We start from the raw sequence: 14725 nt of genomic DNA on the forward strand, positions 1-14725 counted from the left end.
CCTGTGCTATAGGGTCAGAAGACCAAGCAGTCGTAAGATCGAATCCACGTGATGGAGTGAGCTCCCGTTGCTTTGTCCCAGCTCCTGCCAACCTAGCGGTTCGAAAGCATGCAAATGCAAATAGATAAATAGGGACCACCTCGGTGGGAAGGTAACAGCGTTCCATGTGTAAGTCCCACTGGCCATGTGACCACGGAAGATTGTCTTCGGACAAAACGCTGGCTCTATGGCTTGGAAACGGGGATGAGCACCGCCCCCTAGAGTCGAACAAGACTGGACAAAAATTGTCAAGGGAACCTTTACCTTTACCTTTACCAACACTGGCATATAGATATGATATATGGATCATTGCGGACATGGTTTGGATGGAGGGGGAAGACCTCATCTGCAAGTGTTTCTACTCAGAACAATCCATCCTTCTCCTTTAAGAACTATTGCATACCTTTCTGGCTCAGCGGTAGGGCATGCATTCTTTTTGGCACACTCATTATCAGGGAGATAGCAACTTTCAGCAGCTGCAGATTCTAAGGGAGAGTTTGAGAGAGAAAGAGTGGGAGGAGAACAAGGGAAGCAGGGAGCAGGGAAGAGAGAAAATGAATGTCACTGACAGAGTGAGAGGGAAGAGATGTAAAAAAAATTAACTTCCCTTGACCCTCCACAGATGATCAGGGGAAGTGCTTAATTGACAGATGATCAGGCAACATGGGGGTCATTTGCTGTTCAGATGGCCAATGCTACACCAAACTTATTTATTTATTTATTTATTTAACTTATATTCCACCCACACTACCCAAAAGTCTCTGGGCAGCTTAGAACAATTTGAATTCAATAAAAAGATAAAAAGACAGAAATAATTAAAATACAATGAAAAATACAATGCTCTTAAAAAATGGCACATCACACCTCCCCTCCAACCTCAACAGACTCTTTGTAGCTCGATCCACCCCACACCTGAAAGGGCGACTCTTGACAGATCCTAAGTCTCCTTAGATTCACGGGTGGTGATATTTGTTCCAATCTGAGTCAAATCATCAGGCAAAGCAGGTGGAAGGGCCAACTCCTCAAGTGTGCAGCAGAGCAGCATCTGTTGGTAAAGCCCTTCTTGGCTTGATGGATGAGGCGAAGCGAAGGATTGTGCAGCTTTGCAGGAAGAGCAGCCCGGCACTGCACTGTGAAGAATGCAGTTTGCTTTTTCATTTACTAGGCTGTTTCCAAGATGGATGATTCCAGTTACCGGCTATCTAGTCAATCCATCAAATCTGTAAGGTATATGAGACTACGCTGACCTAGGAACTCTACATCGCATGCGCCTGAAGTTTGGTCCTGCGTTTCACAGATCATTTTAAAATGGATGTTTGTCTTTTCCTCGGTGCCTTTGGTTGGGATAGTAATTGGGTGTTTAATCCTGTTTTAGTTATTGAAAGTCACAGGTATCTCAAGCTCTTAGTTATCACTGCTCTCTCACTCTCGCTCTCTCAACCACCCCTTGTGTTCTGCTCTGTGTGCTAATAAGGTTTACAATGTGATGCATCTGTCCTAGCAGAATACCGGTGCTACAGGTTAGCTTTGCAATCCATCTTTCCAAGTACAACATGTTTGACTTGAATAACATTTTTGTTTACCTTCCCTTTCTATCTAGTCAGCAGCTCCGGTAGGATCTTAAACCTGTTTGTTGACCAGCTCTACTCATTTGCCCTTTATGGATAGAGACAGGAAAGGTTACATTGTTGAGCTTCTGGTAATGGTGGGGGATCTATGTGAGTACTCTTGGCATGGGAAGATACAGCCAGTTGCAGAGAATAAAAAAAATCCCATGTACTCATCATATCTCTTCTCCTATGTAGTCCAACATACTTTTACTAATCCTTTGAATGTTGCTGCTTCCAGTCATGCAGAGAAGGAGACAGGCCACACAAGAGCACTAAGCACTAAGCTGGAAGCATGGCTCAACAATCCACTAGGCATTTCTGATATTTCATTCCATGAACAATTTTAAGCATGCCTTCACTACCCAAGCAAATAAATGGGTGCTAGGTCAGATCAGGCCTCATCTCTGTCTGGAAGCAAACATGACTAAACTGGAGAAGCAATAGAATTAATTGTAATAATTGTATTTTTAGATATGTTTTCTTGATCTGTTTTAATTCATGTAAGCCACCCCCTGTAGACGTTATCTAGACGGGCGGGGTAAAAATCGAATACAGTGGTGCCTCGCTAGACATTTACCCTGCATGACAGTTTTTTCACTAGACATTGACTTTTTGCAATCACTATAGTGATTCACAAACAGTGTTTCCTATGGGGGAATTTCGCTGGACAATGTTTGGTCCCTGCTTCGCAAACCGATTTTCGCTAGACGACGATTTTGACAGCTCCCTCCGTGCTTGCAAAACAGGTGTTTTCGGGACCTAAGCTTCGCAAGGCAGTGATTTAAACAGCTGATCGGCAGTGTGCAAAGCAGCTTTCCTATGGCCAATCTTCTCTAGACAATGACGATTCTTCCCCATTGGAATGCATTAAACAGGTTTCAATGCATTCCAATGGGGAAATGCTTTTCGCTAGACAATGATTTTGCTAAACAGCGATTTCAGTGGAACAGATTATCATCGTCTAGCGAGGCACCACTGTAAATGAATAAAATAAAATAAATCAGATGGGGAAACGGCTCACATTTTGGACCACTTGTGGCACAGTCCAGTGTGCACTATTTTCCAGCAATTGCACGATGCATAGGAGATCGTGAAGCAAGCTGGACGTTTTTAGTCCATCAGCAGAGCTGATCTTTTTGGGGGGGAGGTTGGGCTGGAACAGTTCCCACACAGACAAAAGAGTCATTTTAAAGGGAGATTGCTCCCAGAAAAACAATGCTGTCTGGTGCAATTAGGTGTGGTCCTTTCTCACTGTCTGATTACACCCTGAAACTGTTGAATTCTGGGTGCCCCATGAAAAGACAGGACCCACCAGCAAAGACAATAAAGTTGAAGAAAGAGGAAGGCTCAATATGAAATGAATTGACTTAATAAAATAGACTAAGTGGACTTGTCCACAAAAGCTCACCTTAAGATATAGCAGTTAGTCTTGAAGATCTTACAATGTTTTTGTCTTCTTTCTTTATTTTTTATTCCTATTTGGCCTGGCAACTCAATAAAGGAAGTTACAGCCTTGGTTTCCCAAGACCTGAGTGGGTCTATTAATTATAGGACTTCCTGAAGATCATCCTTAACAGAAGCAACTTGAAGGCATGTAATGATCACGGTTAGAACCTTTTTCTTTAAAACATATTTAAAAGGAACGATTCTCAGGAAGCTGAAGCCCTGTGCTTATACACAATGTGGACATTTGCACAGCATTTAGCAATTAGAAGACTAGCCAACAGAGAGCAAATGGATTTCTTGTTGTTCTTGCTATTATTATTTATAAATCTGAAGGACTGACATCGTCCCAAACGACACCCAAAGGGCAGACCTCATCTTGTCTGCTCTTTTGCTTTGCCCTTCCAGTTTTCAGAGGACAACCTCAATTTTCTTTCTCAAACTTTTGCTGCAGTGCTATGGAAACAATTCCCTGCTGCCTCCAGAAACCAGATAAAAGGGATATCTCATCATCACCACACAGGAATGTTCTGTTTGCACCAGAAAAAAGTGATGTTTTGCTTCTGTAAAATGGCAACATTTCTTTTTTGCTGGCTTGACAGAGCACGAGGAACCCTTTGTACCCAAAAACCCTGGCCACCCCCAGGAGAAATCTGTTCCATCTCTCCAGAAAATCCCTTGAGCAAAACAGCTTGTGCCAAACTAAGGGGACAAACATGGTAGAAGCTTGTGCCCCCCCTTTTCCTATAACAGCTGCTACCACCAATTCAAGCTGCTACTGTTACTCACTTCACCAGCAGTAGCTCTCCATCTACTCAGCCAATCTTCATTACTTTGTCTTAAAGTTTCTGTCTCACGCCATGATAAGAATGACAACCAAATCTCTGTTAAATAAAGTATTTTGTCTGTCAAACAAGTGGTCCTGTGCACTGTATCCTGACAACCAGCCATCATGCTTGGGATGGCATTTAGACGTGGTGGCACTGTGGGCTAAACCGCAGAAGCCTGTGCTGCAGGGTCAGAAGACCAGCAGTCGTAAGACCGAATCCACGCGATGGAGTGAGCACCCATCGCTTGTCCCAGCTCCCACCAACCTAGCGGTTCAAAAGCATGCAAATGCAAGTAGATTAATAGGGACCACTTCGGTGGAAAGGTAACAGGTTTCTGTGTCTAAGTCGCACTGGCCATGTGACCACGGAAGATTGTCTTCGGACAAAACGCTGGCTCTATGGCTTGGAAACGGGGATGAGCACCGCCCCCTAGAGTCGAACATGACTGGACAAAAATTCTCAAGGGGAACCTTTACCTTTACTAGAAATGAATTTATTTGGATAATGGTTTAATACTTTTTGGCGAATGGAGAACCTTTGCTTATGTCAGTTGTTAATATGATCTTACCCCTTTACATGAACATTGAGGAAAGGCAGAACCCAGGATAGCTGTGTTTGATTCGCAGTAACTGTGCTAGCCTTGTCCATGCTGGCTGGGGAATTCTGGCAGTCGTAGTCCAAAAAAAGGTAACATTTCTAGTCTATGGACTTAGTCATTTTCTTGCTGACCAGGAAGACTTCATAAAGGAACAAAGTGAGCTGCTCTTATAGCAGGACAGATTGATGGTCTACCAAGCCTATTGCTATAACATTTAATGAAACTGCTGGTAAAAACCCATTAACATATCTCAGAAAGTGAAGCCACAAAGATTTTACAAGCTTGGAAAAGCAAAAAAAGCTATGACCTGGTAATTGAAATATGTACATACATGCACATGTACACAGACATGTGTGTATGTAATTGATTTCTATCCTATCTTTCTGCCAAAATTGGGACTCAAGGCAGAAAACAATATTGGCACCCTGCACATATCCCTGGGGAGATATTTCTATAAGTAAGGGGCCAACACTGAGAAGCTTTCTCTATGCTTACAACTCTCAGAGCTTACTATTTAATGGGTAGTCAGAGAAGGGCTTCTGTATATGGTGTTGGACATGAGTAAGTACATATATGCTACATCAGGTCCCAAACAAGGTGTCATATTTCACTATTCCAAAACTGATCATCCTTATTTGTATGTTATGCAAACTTTCAGAATTTGCACATTATATAATTTACATCCTATTGTTCAAATACGCAACTCAAGCATGCTAATTTTTGCACTGCTTGTCTACCATTATGTTTTATGACCCCCATTTATACACTATGTACCAACTGCAGAGAGCCAGCAAAATGTAAAACACTTCAAAAAAGGACATCTAAGATCAAATCAGTCACAGGGCTCATTATTTCTGAATCAAAGGAGACAGAAACCATGCAAAGCAGTCCTTCACATTGCTGATAACAATAATAAGTAAACAGTGATATTCTGTTATGTGCATGGGCTTCTGGGCATATTCATATTCAATTCTTGCGAATTTTTGCCACCCGCTTTTACTGTTGGCAAAATACATGTTTGTTCCTTTTGCGTTTCCATTCTTTCTCTTCCTATTGATTACATCCACTAAAACATGTCTTTAATAGCAACAGGCCACTCACCTGAGGAAGGGAGCTGCAGTCCGCAAGCAAACACTTACAACAAATAAAGTGTGCTAGTCTAAAAAAGTGCCACAAAGAGGCCTTGTTATTTTTCTGTCGCAGATTGACATGGATACCCTTGAACCCCAAAACTTGGAGAGGTGGTCCTTGTATTTTTAGTATTTTAATGTCAGAGCCAATGCAATGTCTCAGATCCCCTACATCCCCATGGTTTATGCTACTTTCTCATGTTTTGCTTCTGTTTCTCAGTATAAATCCTTTCTACCCAGTTAGCCTCACTAAGTGCTTGTTTCCTTCACTGCTGCCAGCTGGGTTGCATTAGGAATGGAATTCTGAACAAAACTTGCAAATGTTCGTTTTTGTCAGGCGGGGGGACCACAACATAAGAGAACCAGCCAGCATAGGCCCTGGCTTTCTTGCATGAGGAATTGTGCAGTTCTAGTCAATGAAGGTGAGTTCCAATTTCTATTAACTACAGATATGAACTGCTGAACATCTCAGTGGTTTAGGCATCTGGGTGCTGAGCCAGAAGTTGGGAGTTCAATTACCTGCTCTGCCTTCTTAACAAGGGCTGGACTCAATGATCTATAGGGTCCCTTGCAGTTTTAAGATTATTATATAGATCTCTGTGCATTTATTTAGGTGTAAGACCCATTGAACATGGTAGGACATGTACCTCAGTTAAAGCAGGTCAAAGGACTATATCGTACTCCCAATATAAGTAAATGGAGTTACTTCTTCCAAAGGGGGCACTATCAATTCTTTACATTTTTTTTCAAAACCACTTTCCAGAAAAGGAAGTGGAAATGTAGCTCAGTATTCTTTGTAAGCCTCTGCCTGTCCTCCTACACAGTGTATGCTTATGATAACATCCAGCTCAGCTCCAATAGTCTAAGGAAGATAACATGAGGCATGATTTTCTTTTGCATACCCATAAATTGCATAATATCACACTTTGGACAACTACAATTCCAAAATCTCATAGGTAGCCCAGCTAGTAGCCATGCTACCTGTGGAATTCTGGGAGTGTTGGTTGTAAAAGGTAATATTTCCAAGCTATGTATAACTTTGCTATTGTCACAGCTCTTGCAGAAAAACAACAGAATCCACAGTACCCTAAATGCTAAAATGTTATAGCACTATCTTGTGTTTTATATAAGTACTCTGTGTTGCTGTCCAACCACATTCATTGTCATACCTGAGTTATTTTGTATGAATTGTTTGCAGACAGCATGATCATTGTTTGTTGTCAGCAGATAGGCTAGCTTATCCCAAAATCATAACATTCAGAGATAAGGATTCATTCTGTTTCTATATCCATAAATATATAAAACATTTTATTTAAGGTGTCAGCCAAAGGGGCTGGTGCTGTATTCATTGGCTAAATGCTCTGAAAGGGGATAGCAGGCTTATTTCTCACCAAAACATTGGGCAGAGCACTGATTGAACATCTTGCCCCATAGCTTTGATTTTAGGAGGGTTAGAGCCTTATAGGAAAGAAAGGATGGAAGACAGACAGGCTGTAAGGCAAAATGTAAGCTGAGAATTTGGGATGGGTCATGGTTTAAGTGGGCACCAGGTAGCATGCCTAGAACCTGGATAAAACCCAGCAAAACGAGCAATATGGCAACCCTAGTCCTGAGGCCTTAAGCCTTGAAGATGTTAGCAGGTCAAGGCCACCGTTTTGAATTTGGCTCAGAAACCAGCTGGAAACCAGTGCTAGGAACATAGGACTAGAAGTTGATGTGCAATGTCTCTAATAATGTTCTATCAAATCAGTTTGCAGCCTTTCCTGGGTTTTCTGGGTATAGAATACTCTGAAATGGTTCACCATTCACTTGTACTGGTGGTGGGGGCACTCTGGGACAGGGCACCTTGCCCAAGGCTACACATGCTGACTGCCCAGGATGCACAGTGGAGAACTGAGCTCCTGACCACTGGCTCTGTAGCCAGGAATCCAACTCACTAAGCTACCCAGCTACCTCTCAAAGTCCCTAGTCCTAGTTAAAACTCTTGCTGCCATATTTTGGACTATCTTCCAAGGCAGCTCTGCCACTCAACACATTGCAGCCATCCAAAGAGAAGAGTATGAAAGCATGCATCACTGTAACTATGTTCTGTTGAAGCATGTTTCATTGGCTTCTCCTGGAATCCACAGAGGAGATTTTCCATCCTCACCACCACTCATGCAGAGACCTGTAAATCAGGGGAGGAGCCGTGCTGCCTGGATGATTCTGAGAATTACAGTCCAAATAACAATAACAACACCAACACTTCCAAACTTCAGCCATACACATTTTTAATAGGACTCAATGCAAGCAAGGTGCCTTGATCCATTCTAGCCCAAATTCAAGCTGTGCCGTGGTATCGAACACAACTCTGATCAGGCAGCAAGATGACCTTTTAAAGGAGCCTGACAGGGGAGCTCACACCCTGTTGGTTTGCCTAGATCTTTCAGTGTCTTTTGATACCATCATCCACAGTGTCCTCCTAGATAGGCTTTCAGAGGTGGGGGACCATGGGTCTGGCACTAAGCTGGCTCCAGTCCTTCCTTAGAGACTGGGTCCAGAGAGTGCAGCTCGTGGATGAGTTGTTGACCCCATGGACCCATAATTTTGGGGTCCCCCAGGGGTCATTAATCTCCCCAATGCCCTTTACTATCTATGTAACGCTGCTGGGGGAGGTCATCCAGACAATATGCTGTCATCAGTATGCTGATGATATGGAACCCTATCTGTCTTTTCAAAGGTCTGGAATGGATGCTGTCTGGATGTTGGAGTGGTGTCTGGCTGCGGTTTTGGAATGGACCAGGGCCAACAGACTCAAACTGAAACCAAACAAGATGGAGATCATACTCCGGGTGGTGGCGCCATTGGACACGGTAGGTGATATTCTTCCTAGGCTGGTGTAGACCTCCTGCTTCGGATTCAGAATCTGGGTGTTCTGGAATTGTCCTGTTCCTAGGACACCCAGGTGGCGGCCATGTCCAAGTCAACCTTCAATCAACCCAGGCTTGTGATCCAGCTCTGCCCCCAACTAGAGGGGAGGGAGTTCTCAGGATGTTATTACATGCATTGGTGATCTCCAGGATCGACTACAGTAACATTTTTGATGTGAGGCTTCCCTTGTAGCTGGCCTAGGCATTGCAGCAAGTCCAGAATGCAGCTGTCAGGCTGGTGGCAGGTATGACCAGATTTGATTACATCTCCTCAGTCCTGACTTGCCTACCCCACTTACAAGTTCCATCCCAGGACAAGTTCAAGGTTTTGATACTTACATATAAACTCTCCACAGTCTGGAATCACATTACCTGTCAGAGTGTCTCTTCCCAAGGTCATGCTCCCACACCACCATATCCTCCCAGGCTATGCTCCTCCAGGTGGCTACGCTGAAGGAGGCCAGAAAATCATCAACAAGAGGCTGGCCTTCTCAGTGGACACACCATCTCTCTGGAATCACATTCCGGTGGAGTTACCCCCGGCTCCTTTCCTCCCCAATTTTAAGGGGTTGTTGAAAATGCATCACTTTTGAGAGGCTTACAAAAGCAGACTCTTCTACAGTTATTAGCCCCTATCTGGTCACTCAGATTTGTAGCATCATGGGTTTAAAGGTTGGCTTATTCTTTTGTGGTTGGCCATTTTCATTTTTGTTGGACTGAGCCTCTTCGCTGTTATATATACAGTATATATATATATATATATATATATATATATATATATATATATATATATATATATATATATATATATATATATATATATATATATATATATATATATATATATATATATATATATATATATATATATATATATATATATATATATATATATATATATATATATATATATATATATATATATATATATATATATATATATATATAACCCGTAATAGTGTTGTGCAGTAAATGACAGAAATAAATAAAATAAAATAAGGTGCCCCTCTTGCCATAGGCATGAGCTGCCATCATCATGTAACAACTAGTGTGACTAATGGAACACCTTCACTTCAGCCAAGCTGAGAGTATCTCCTGGTAAGCTGTCTCAGGCAATTTTAGAAAGCAGAAAGAAATGTGTACAGAATGCTTGCTGAACATTCGTCCAGCAGCTACACTGGGAAATGCCGCTGCCATCCATTCACACACTTTATGGAGACAGAAGGAAAGGCTAAGCTAATTGAACAAATGATCCATAGCAAATGATTCACAAGACTCTAATCAACAGCCCCATGGAACAAAAACAGCCACGATGTAACATGCAATTAACTTTATCACATTTGATTAAGACCAAACTCAACTCCTTATCTAGATCACTGTTTATGCAGCTGGTCGCCCTTTCCAGTCAAATGAAATGGGGACTTCAATTTCAGAAGGAGGCTTTTCACATAGACTAAAACTGAGCTGACCCCCCTCTCCTTCTCTGCAACAAGACAATTCCTGAGATGAATCTTGGAATCTTTCAGTTCCCCTCAACTAGCTAGTATTTTATTGAGTCAACTTTACAGTCTTGTACTATCAGCTGCCACTGAAAGGGGATGGCTCTGATGTCACTGGGAACCTGAAGGCGCTCTGGCTTTTAATCTGAACATTAAAAAGTTGTCTGTCCTGAGCCCTATTGCCAAGATAGCTTCAGCACTTTGGACAGTTCCTTAAAATCCACATTAACTTAACTGGGCTAGATTTACCAGTCCAGTGACATTGGAGCTCTCACAGTCCCTGTGTTTGACAACTATCAGCTTCGGTAAAGCTGCAATGAATAACTCATTCATTCTCAATAAGTGCCTGGGGGTGGGTGAGCATTTTGGTTCAAGTTGTTTTCAGCATGAATTGACCAACACCTTTACCCTTTTTTTCATAGTTTGGTGGAAAGAACTTAATTAAAATATATATGCACATGAATATCAGAGAAAACATTTTTAAAGGGGGGCGTGGTGGTTTGGCTTCTGTGGAGAAGCTACCCAAATAGCACAGCCCTTGCTTTTTCAGATGGTCAATTTACATGTTGAAACTAGCAATGGAAAAGGCAGACTAGCACATTTCCCCTCCTCATCTGTGTTCTCCACACAGTTACAGACTGTGTAGATAGGGTATGACAAATAGATGTGGGATTCTGTGAATTCCTGGAGTAAATCCCCCAGAAGTCTACAGGAACTCCCTCAGCTAGACTTCTGGGGAGGCTTTCACCCGTCTGTAATCATTTTCAGTTGAGAAATCATGACTTGTTTCAAACAAGGTGAATAGAGAGGAAGTGGCTAGGCAAGGCAAAGCTCTCTGGGGACTCCAAGACATGATGGGTCTGGTAGCTTCCTGAGGGGCACCTTGTATGATGCAGTATAGGTGAGGAGACTATAACCCCCACAATGCCTTGCGATTCTCATACAACAGCCCCACCCAGCAACCTCCTCCATCTTCATCATGTCTGAGAGAAGCCATTATTTCTTGGATGGAAATGATTACAGACACCTGAAAGGACCTGCGTATTTTTGGCTAAGTCTGGCTGGGAGAACATCTGCAGACTTCTCAGGGAGGGAGTAGGGGAGCGAATGAATTCCAAAATTCCCACACATAGTGGCAGACCTTCCAATCTCTTTGCCATGATCTAGCTCAGTAATTCCTCCCCAAGAATTCAGATCAAGGGCTTTGAGGGCTTAGCTCTCCAAAGTTAGAATTGGAACCCCCTTTACTTCAGATATATTAGTGCAGAATAAAGATTGTCTGGAGATTAGAAAAGTTCCTTTTTTTCAGATTATAGCTCTCAGAACCCCACAGCCAGCATTGCCTGTCTGGGACATGTCTTCCCCAAAAGCAAATTTGCTACCTCTGGAGATTTCAACTCTTTTTCCAAGAGGTTTGTCATCCTCAACATTGACATGGCAGGGAAGTGTAATGTGGCCCCTTCCATGCCAGGGATGGTAACCCCACTTGGTTAAATGTGCAAATGGGTGAGAATGTTGGTGCCATTTGTGAGGTAAGAATGTACAGAAATTCACAGATTTCTTCATACTCAGGATGGGAAGAATAGGAACTGTTGACTGTGGAATCCAAAGCCATGATTTAGTTCCCAACTTGTGGATCCTCAGAAGTCATGATTTAGTTACCAGTCTGTGGAGCCTTAGAAGCTGTGAGATTCTTGGTTTTGTAGCTTGAAAAAGTAACTTTTCCAGGCTCTGCATACAATTTCTGTTGAAAAGGATGGTCTCAAACCCTTGCATTGAATTACTGCAAACTCATTCCTTTTCTCTCAGAGACAGGAGAATATCGATAAAGGCAGCCCTCTTTTTTATTCTTTCAGTGGCTTACTGGATTCCCCATGCCCCATTTTAATCAAAGCATAATAGCTCCAGAACATATAGATCAGTGACACAAATTATTATAGAAATGAGTTAATGGACTGGAGCTAGTTGTAATGAGATAGTAGCTTGAAGTTAGAGTAGAATGTTACACATTACATGGCTATGATAAGATACTTTCCCCCCCTCAAAAAAAGAGAGAAATAATTGCAAGTCATTCTTCAAAGGGAATTCCTTCCCCTCTATCTACCAAAAGGCTTCAATCAGGTGCTAAAAACAGAAAAGACAACTAGATGACAAGAACTATTCAACAGTCTTTGAGAAGAACCTTCAATAGAATGCAGGGCAGCCAAGCTGACCAATCTAAAAAGTCCAAAATCCAATGTCCATTTCAAGGTGATACCTTTGGGGTTTTATGGAAGGCTAGGGGGAGGCAGAGATGGGAAAAAGTGACAGCATGCAGACAATATATATACATATATACATATACATATATGTATATATGTATATATATGTATGTATTCTCTGTTTCAGAGTTTATTGTGGCACCTTAAAGACTAACAGATTTAGTTTAGTGTCAGCCCATCTCCATTGCTGACCAGATTGCAGAACAAATGCCCATGTAGTCATCCCCTTAATCTTAATGGTGCCCCAGTAGCTTTTGTCTTATTTGAATACCTGCTGTGTTTTCCCTCTCCATCAGAATTAGGAAAGGAGAGGATATAAGGACTTTAAGATCATGAACTGTTCTAGAATTTTTTTAAAACATATATATTTTTAAAAAAAACATTAGGGGTCTGGTAGTTTCCTGAGAAGCACCCTGTAAGGAGCATAATGGGCAGGGGGTCTATTAGACTCCTAATGCCTTTCAGCTCCGACAGACCTTAGCCATTCCCAGCCACTTTCTTTGTCTACATAAAGATTCAGCATGTCTAAATGAGGCTTCACTCCTCATCTGTAAGTGATTAAAAACACCTAGAAGAACTTTGATTTTGAGGAATGTGACGTTTACTCCATGGCCCCTGCTTGTTTCACCAAACATACAGCTCACAGGGGTATCTCAACACATCCTTTAACACGTTGCCACCAGTTGATCTCTTTATCTACCTACATTTCCTATGAAAGACTGAGGTCCATTGAATACTGAACTTTTAAACAGAAACAGGTTTATTGATTACAAGTTGTTTCAGGACTAGTTCTTAAGCACATTCTTAAAGTCACACAAAGCTTCATTATTTTACTTTAACCTCTTCTATCTTAATTAATACAGGTCACACTCTGACGAATCACTACTTAAACACTCTCTCGGCCTCAAACCCCCATACTCTTTTTCTCTTCTCTGTCTCTGACTGAACTCACTAGACTCTGACTCACCCCTCCCTTCTAGTTTCTCTGGCTCCGCCTCCCGACAGCTCTCATTGTTACAGACCAATAATCTTCTATCTGAGCCAATTACAAGGAGTAATTGCCAAAATTCTGGCTGGAGCAATTCCTGAAGAATTCTGGGAGCTGTAGTCCAAAAAATGTGAAAAGCCCATGTCTGCTAACTACTAGTCTTTAACTAACTACTGCCCCCTGTAGGCAAGGAATTCCTTGTGCAAGTGTTCTGCACATTTCTTATTTCCAGTAAGTCTGACATATTTTACAGGGTTGTTTAAAAGATAAAATGGAAGAGTCATGCACACTGACTTGACCTTACTGGGGAGGGGAGAGAGAGAGGGGGGGGACAGAGTCATAATTAGTCTCAGAAGTACATAAATGCCTATTAGTCACCTACCTGCATCGAACTTGCAGCTTTCTCTAAGGACAAATAAGCATCCTCCAAAGCTGTTTTCAGCCCTGTGACAAATGCAGAATTAGTAGGCAGCTATAAACAACCAAATTATTTTCCCCGAGAAAGAAGCAGCCTCCTGTAATGAAAAGACTGGTCAGGTAAATTTACAAGCTTTCCCCTTGGATAGGCGAATGGCAATAACAAGGTCAAGTAAACAAGGAATAGCAGCATGCTGACTTTGATAGCTGAGGGAAACCACAGCAGCATTTATTGCTAATTGCCTCTGGAGAGTTTGTTTAATGGACTGCATGGATTTGTCCAGATTAGTTTCACACAGAGAACTGTGCAGAAAACTCTGGTTCAGCTTTAATAAGTGTGGCAACCCAGTCCTCTGCTTGGCCGTGCAAGGAGAAAAACAAACGGCATCAGGTACATGGGCCAGCACAACAGGGTCTGCCCTCCACTCTTCCTGGGGAACAACAGGGACACTCTTACAGGCTCAGGAAATTTGGGAGTTATTGTCCAGAAAAGTAACTTTTCCAAGCTCTGGCACTGACATCAGAATCGTCTGTCCCTACTGAAGGCATTAGGCCAGATTATGGAGCAGATAGTGCAATGTTCTCTCTCCTAGCACCTTCATGCCAGTTGCCAGTCCAGCTGTCTCTGCCAGCCCTGCATCCTAACACTGTTACAGAATGCTTCTGTTTGCATATTAAATAGAGTTCTTTACTTGTTCATACTGAAATTTTCACTTTCCCTGCAGTACAGTCACAAGGCATCACAGAACAACATTACACTGCAACAAAAAGAGAACTATTACAAATCATATTATTGTTTTTTAAAAAGGCCAATAACACAGGAGAGAGGCAACAACAATTGCACATCCTTAAAGGTCTTGACTAAAAACATGCCAGAGGATGCATTTCTGCCTTAAGTGTGCATTTAACAGCAGACAGAAAGGGGACTATAAACCTCATTGGGGAAGAGTGCAGGGCGCCACAGTTCAAAACATCATCTCTCTGATTCTTCCTGCAGCAAA

This window comes from Pogona vitticeps, chromosome 1 (genome assembly GCF_051106095.1).
Source record: "Pogona vitticeps strain Pit_001003342236 chromosome 1, PviZW2.1, whole genome shotgun sequence".
Classification (NCBI taxonomy): domain Eukaryota; kingdom Metazoa; phylum Chordata; class Lepidosauria; order Squamata; family Agamidae; genus Pogona; species Pogona vitticeps.